General features: G+C 35.1%; 1 pseudogene; it reads right to left on the reverse strand.

Moving 5' to 3' along the window:
- Window positions 1–6,849, reverse strand: part of LOC110635751 (uncharacterized) — a 37,893-nt pseudogene extending 31,044 nt beyond the window's left edge.
- Window positions 6,850–7,155: the final 306 nt, after the last annotated feature.

Consider the following 7,155-nt stretch of genomic DNA (forward strand, 5'->3'; position numbering starts at 1 on the left):
ACTGAACCCTATTGGCATGCTAAGCTATCCAAACCAATCTTGTTAGGTATACTGGGGCATTTGACACTTTTGAGTTTTACAATTTTTGAATTTCAAGTTTTGGTGTTACTATTCCCTTCATTAGTCAACAAAAATGTTGACTTTTGCATAGAAAATAGGTACATTGGTTTTAATACTCCCAACATACCACATTTTGCATTCAAAATTTGTTGGTATTGGTTGCCAATACCATTTCTAAGTTTAAAGTTAATGGGGCAGAATTTTCAGTTTTGATACCTTATTTTTACTGTTCCATTAGTTACTGTTGTAGTGGGAATTTGGAAAAATGATAAACATGAAAGTTGTTTCTTATTTTGTCTAGTTGAATTTATTTTTTTGAATCACTCCATTTGGAGTTTTGTAGCTCAAGTTATGGTCTAAAAACCACAACTGGCCGGATTGGAATTTTTCTGGACTGACCATATCTACAAAGGCAAGGAATCAGTAATCGCAACTCCCTTGTTGGATAGGTTCTAGTCATAATTTTGGGTGGATTTCTTCATGAAAGTTGTTGGTCTATATCTTAGCTTGTTGCTGGTAAAATTTCAGGTCAATTGGGGCATTCTACACTGAGTTATGGCCAAATGAACACTGTTTATTTGGTCATTCTGCAAAAACAGATTGCAGGACACCCGAATTGGGGCAGGCTTTTGGTCCACTTGGTTTGGTCTTATGGGCATGGTTTCTTCACCAAAGTTGTGCCATTTTGTGTCTAGTTTCATTTCCAATTGGCCAAACACCAATTGAACCTACACAGCCCAAGTTATGGCTGTCCAAACAGGCTGGACTCACATCCCAACCTGCAGGTCTCACTAGGCAGCATACCAAATCAGTTTTTAATGCTACAATTCACTCCAAGTTATGGTCAATTTATCTCAAATAGTCACTAATTGACCATTAGAATGTTCATTCACCATTACATAAGCAAAGCCCAAGTTTCTCTCCAAAACCCTAGTTCCCCATTCCAATTCACACAACATACATTAATTAAACCTACTAATTCATTATCAATATATATACACTTCAAACACCATCTCTAATCCACTCTAAACCCATCAAAACAATCAAAATCACCACCCCCAATAGGCTGCCAAAATTTACCATATACCCTAGCATGCATAATTTTCTTCAATTCCCACAAATTCCTAGCCTAACTTAGTGTCTTAACATGGATATCCAAAGAAAGAAAGAGAAAGATGGCACTAACCTTAGTAGGGCAGAATTTTCTCTTATTAATTCTTCACTTTCTTTTGTTTTCTTGGCTACCAAACACTCTAGCAAGGTTGGGTGATAAATTTTAGTGAATGATTTTATAGATTTTGGGGTGAGAAATCAAAGGATTGAAGGTATAAGTGAATAAGAGTTATGGAGGAAGGGGGAGAGAATTTTCGGCTGGTTGAAGAAGAAGAAAAATTCTGGAGTTTTTTTTTCTTAATTTTTATCTCTTTTATTTGTTTTAAGACGACTTGCTAAATGGTGATTGGTGGGAGGTTTTAAATGACATCATTATGATGTCATAATTAGGCATTTTATTCCCTTTTTTTTTTCTTTCATTTCTACTAACTTCAAATTAATTTTTCATCAACATTAATTCATATTTATGTCATATAATTTATGTACTTAATTGGACAAGTTGGTCAAAAATCATCTCTGAAGACGAAATGACCAAAATGCCCTCTGTTTGGCTTAACTGGTCAAAATTGTCTGTACCGATTGAAAAATTTTTCTAAATATTTTCTTGGCATTCTAATGCCATAGGAACCTCAATGACCCTTCTTTGGAGTCCTAAAAATTATTTTATGAATTTTTCCCCGGGTCGAGGGCTCCTAGTTGCGAGAACCGCAACTTCCCACTAGGTTACCCATCACTAGAGTACCGGCTCATTTAACTTGGTTGTATTTTATTTCTAAAATTTTTCCTAAATTTTTCTTATTAATATTTGAGTTAATTATGGTTCCTCACTTTAGTTTAAATATTTTTCCGAATGTTCTAGCTGTCCAGTCCGACATTGGTCACTAGAACAGTAGAATGTACGGAGTTGCTACAGGGAGGGTGTTACATCTATCATGCCAACTATTATTTTAAAATAATTTAAACAATTTCCATTCAAATACCCAAGCATTTCAAATCATCATAATTCAACACATAGGGTTAGAAACAAAATAATTTCTCAAACACTTCTAAAAGGCATTCATTCTGATCACCCCCTTGCTACAATAACATCAATGGCCAACATCCGCCTTTTCAACCCATTAATAAACTCATTTCAACATTCAAATAATCTCAAAACAATATAAATAATTCACAATTACAAAAGAAACTCAAATTTGATTTATAGAAAATTTATTCATCTCATTTGAAAAATAAAACACAAGGAAATCAAGTTGTGTGCAAACCTTGTTTTAATTTCCCCTCTTGACCATTTCCCTCTTTTACTTCAAGGTTTCCTTCTCTACTGACAATACACAATTTCAAAGCTCCAATACTCATTCTAATATCCCCAAAAACAAATAAAATAAATCCCTAGTAAAATTCCTAAACTAACTACATTTTCCAACTTTTCCAGATTCAGGGCAGCATTTGCACCTGATTTTAAAACTCAATTTTAACCTAGTTCTAGTTATAATTTATCAAAGTGATCTTCATAAAAATTATTCCTCTATATCTTAATTTTAATTATCATTTTGAATCACTTAATTTGGAGGTCTAGATCACCACTTATGGTCAAAATACTAGGTACTACTCCTGGGTGTGTTACCCTGCGATTCTTAAGTTTTCTAGATTTTCACCTAAACTTACATTCCATAATTGAGCACTTTGTGCTCAGAATTTGTATCAGGTCTCTAAAACAAAGTTTTAGGCCTTTATCTTAAGTTTTCAAATCATTTTGTATCACCTCAATTGGAGATATACAAAGGAAGTTATGCTCTGTTAACCACACGGAGGTCACACGGTAAAATTACTGAGTTGTAGGAAATTCTCAGTTCTAATGTTCTAAATTACTTTAACATTTTAACCAATTTGCCTTCACATCTGGGTCTAGGTCAAAATATAAAAGTTGTAGTTCTATGTATTATGTGTATTTTAGCTTTAGAATAATCTAATTTGCATTTATGTAGCCTTAGTGATAGTCATTTTTCTAAAACTATTCAAGTGGCAATTTTCCAGGTTTTTAGGTTAGTTCCAGAATCAGGGCAGAATTCTGGACTTACTTTGTCTAGCTAATTTGGATAGGTTACAATCATAGTTTGACTTCATGGTCTTCATATGAATTGTTTCCATGTGTCTCAGGATTATACAGGTTCAAGATTTACTCAATTTGGAGTTTTGTAGAGTGAATTATGCCTAATTTACTACGTACTATTTATTTGATCAGTTTTCCAGGTTTCAGGTTTTCATTACCGGATTCTAGCCCTGATTGAGGTACTTTTCAGCCATTTTCAGGTCAAGTGTTCTACATGAAAGTTTTAGCATTTTGTCTTACGTTTCTTCTCCCATTGGTTTCACATCAATAGGAGTTATGTAGCCAAAGTTATGAGCTAATAACCTTACTGAACTCAAGCTGTCCAAATTCAGCACTTAATGCACCACACCCATTCCTTTAATTTATTCATCAAATCATCAATATTTCCCAACAATTGAACATCATTTGATCATAATACAAGCATAAAATCACTAAATAGGCCACATAGCATAAAAACCCTAATTGGCATAAAAACCCTAACTCCCAATTGACAAAGTACTCAAATTCATAAGATTACTTAACACTAACCTTGTTCACAAGCTCTAATCAACTTCAAACAACTTCAATCTACCACCACTCAACCTTGGGGTCCTTCCTTGGTTTCTTGAAAGCTTCCTAATCCTTGAAATTTCTTGTTTAGATGAAGAGCTCTCACCAAATTGAAGCTAGTTTAGGCTTTTAGGAGTGAAGGATGTTAAGAATTCAAGGTAACCCAAAGCTTGGGAAATCAAAAATGGAGGAAGAGAAGGGAGAGTGATTTTTGGCCAAGAAGAAGAAAAATGAGGAAGATGATGATAAAAATGATATTTAACTTATTTTAATGTATAATGGCAAAGTTGTAATTAATTAGAATGGCAAACTTGTAAATAAGTAGTCTTTCTTTATCATTTGAATTTGACTTTTTCTTAATTAGGTTTAATTTTTCTAATCACAATTACTTAAACTAATTTAACTTTATTAACTCAATTTGTCTCATTTTTTGTCAATGTTGGACTCTTAAATTTAATTGACCAAATTTTCCTTTTACCGTGTTCAGCTTATCTTTTTCATAATAACCAATAAGTCCCTAACTCCATTTTTCACCTTAACTTTAAATCTACTTATTTGAACTTATTTCTTTTTATTTCCTTGCCTTTTTAATTTCATAATAATACCTCAATTAGGTCTTAATTAAGGGTCTTACAAGATTTCACAAGAATTATAATAGCCACTGGACCTATGGTCACTTCCTAGTGAGGTTACCCATCACCGGGGCTTGAGCTCATTTAACCGATTTACATACCACGTCTTTTATTTTTCTACAATCTTACTAGATCTTTATTAAATTAAATTATAACTTTTCACTCTAATTTAAGTGTGGTTCTAGATATTCTAGCTGTCCGAATAGACATTAGTCATCGAAACAGTAGAATGTACAGAACTACCTAATGTGAGGGTGTTACATCATCCTCTGAATCACTGGATTGAACTGCTGAAGTATAAATATCAAGCTCTACCTGTTATCTGACACTGTGATCTGATTCTGCTATTGACTTCTCCCTCTGACTATCTAATGAAGCAGACTCATTAAATGTCACATCCCTGCTGATAATTAATCCTGGAGACTTTGGATCATTGCACCACAACCTGTAGCCTTTCACTCCAAATGCATACCCTAGAAATATGCATTTTCTTGCCATCAGCTCAAGCTTACCATCTCTCACATGAGCATAAGTAGAGCAACCAAACACTCTCAGCTGAGAGTAATCAACAGGTGAACCGGACCAGATCTCAAAAGGAGTTTTGCACTTAATAGCTGTAGATGGAGATCTATTAACCACAAAACAGGCTATATTAATTACTTCAGCCCAGAAATCTTTTCCCAATCTTGAAGGTGAGAGCATGCTTCGTGCTTTGTCACAAAGCGTTCTATTCATGCGTTCTGCAATACCATTCTGTTGTAGTGTCCTTGCATAAGTACGATGTCTCACTATACCTTCATTGCCGCAGAATGCATCGAACTTACGATTGCAAAATTCTAACCTGTTATCAGTTCTAAGATGCTCGACCTTCTTTTCTATCTGCTTCTCAATCATCGTCTTCCACTTTACAAAGGTTGAAAATGCCTCATCTTTTATTTTTAGAAAATACACCCACACCATCCGAGAGTAATCATCAATCAAAATCATGAAGCACCTGGCACCGTTCTTGGAAGGGATTCTATTAGGACCCCATAGATCTGAGTGGATATAATCCACCATTCCTCTGGTCTTGCACACTGCCTTTTTATCGAACTTCACCTTGATCTGTTTGCCAAACACGCATTATTCACAAAAGTCCACAGATTCTGTTTTTTGCCCATTCAATAAATCTCGCTTGCTCAAAACAGATAATCCTCTTTCATTCATATTACCAAGATGCAGCTGCCACAATTGAGTTTAATTCAGATTATTGCTTTCAGATGTTACTGTAGCTTCCCTTGAAATTGTACTGCCCTAAAGAAAATACAATCTTGAAACCAAACTGCTCTTCATGAGTACCATAAAGCCCTTGCACACTTTGAGAACTCCATTCTCTACATGGTATCTGAATCCATGAGAGTCAAGTGTCCCAAGAGAAATCAGGTTCCTCTTTTGTCCTAGAACATACCAACACTCTATAGTTCTGACAACGCCATCAAACATCCTTAATTTGATGTTACCAATTTCTTCCACAGATAATGCACGATCATTGCCCAAAAACACCTTGCCACTCATCTGTTTGTAAGTGACAAACCAGTTTCTGTGTGGACACATGTTATAAGTAGCACTAGTATCAAGAATCTAGGAATTTCATGCATGATTTGAACTCACGGATAAAATTTCCCCAGCACTATCATCACTATCAGAATTGATAAAACTATCAACCACATTCGCAGAACTTTCTCGTTGCTTTCCCTTTTTATTTTTCAACTTGGGATAGTCTCTACTGTAGTGACCTTGCTCCCCACACCCAAAATAGTTAGCCTTTTTCATTCTTGACTTAGATCTGGCCTTAGATTTCTTCATGCTGGAAGAACCCTCCCTTGAATGCGTTCTTCCCCTGCTCACCAAACCTTCCCCCTCAAATCTTTCTCTATTATCGGGAAAATTCTTTTTTAACTCTTTCGATTTTAGAGAATTACTAACATCGTCTAGTGAAATACTATCTTTCCCATACAATAGAGTATCAACAAAAGTCTCATAGGAGGGTGATAAAGAACATAACACAATAAGGGCCTGATCCTCACTATCAATCTCAATATCAATATTCTTTAGGTCCATAATGATTGAATTAAATTCATCCAGATGTTCTTCAATGGGCGTATCTTCACATTCATCCAGATGTTCTTTAATGGGCGTATCATCACTCATTCTCATATTGTAAAGTCTTTTCTTCAAATACAGGTGGTTGGTCAGCGATGTAGCAGAGTATAACTCCTCCAATTTCTTCCATGCCGCAGACGCTGAGCTTTCACCAGGAATCTCGCGTAGGACATTATCAATTATGCTCATGAAAATCGCACTTAAGGCTCTCTCCTTCAGATCAACCTTCTTCGCCTCTTTCATACATTCTGGAAAGTTATCCTCAATTGCTTTCCATAGACCTTGCAGGATCAAGGAAGATTTGATTTTAATCTTTCACAGAGTGAAATTCGATCCACCATTAAACTTTTTCATCTCATACTTTGTTGAAGACAACGCCATTTGTAAACCCTAGGTTTTGCGCACAAAGCTTTGATACCAGTTTGTTATGACTAGCACGCAAATCTAAGGCATACACAAAAATCGAACAATCACATAGTATAAAAAAGAAAAGAAAAATAACACATAATTTAACGTGGTTCAATCTTAAGATCTATGTCAACAGGCAAG

This window comes from Hevea brasiliensis, chromosome 17 (assembly GCF_030052815.1).
Source record: "Hevea brasiliensis isolate MT/VB/25A 57/8 chromosome 17, ASM3005281v1, whole genome shotgun sequence".
Taxonomy (NCBI): Eukaryota; Viridiplantae; Streptophyta; class Magnoliopsida; order Malpighiales; family Euphorbiaceae; genus Hevea; species Hevea brasiliensis.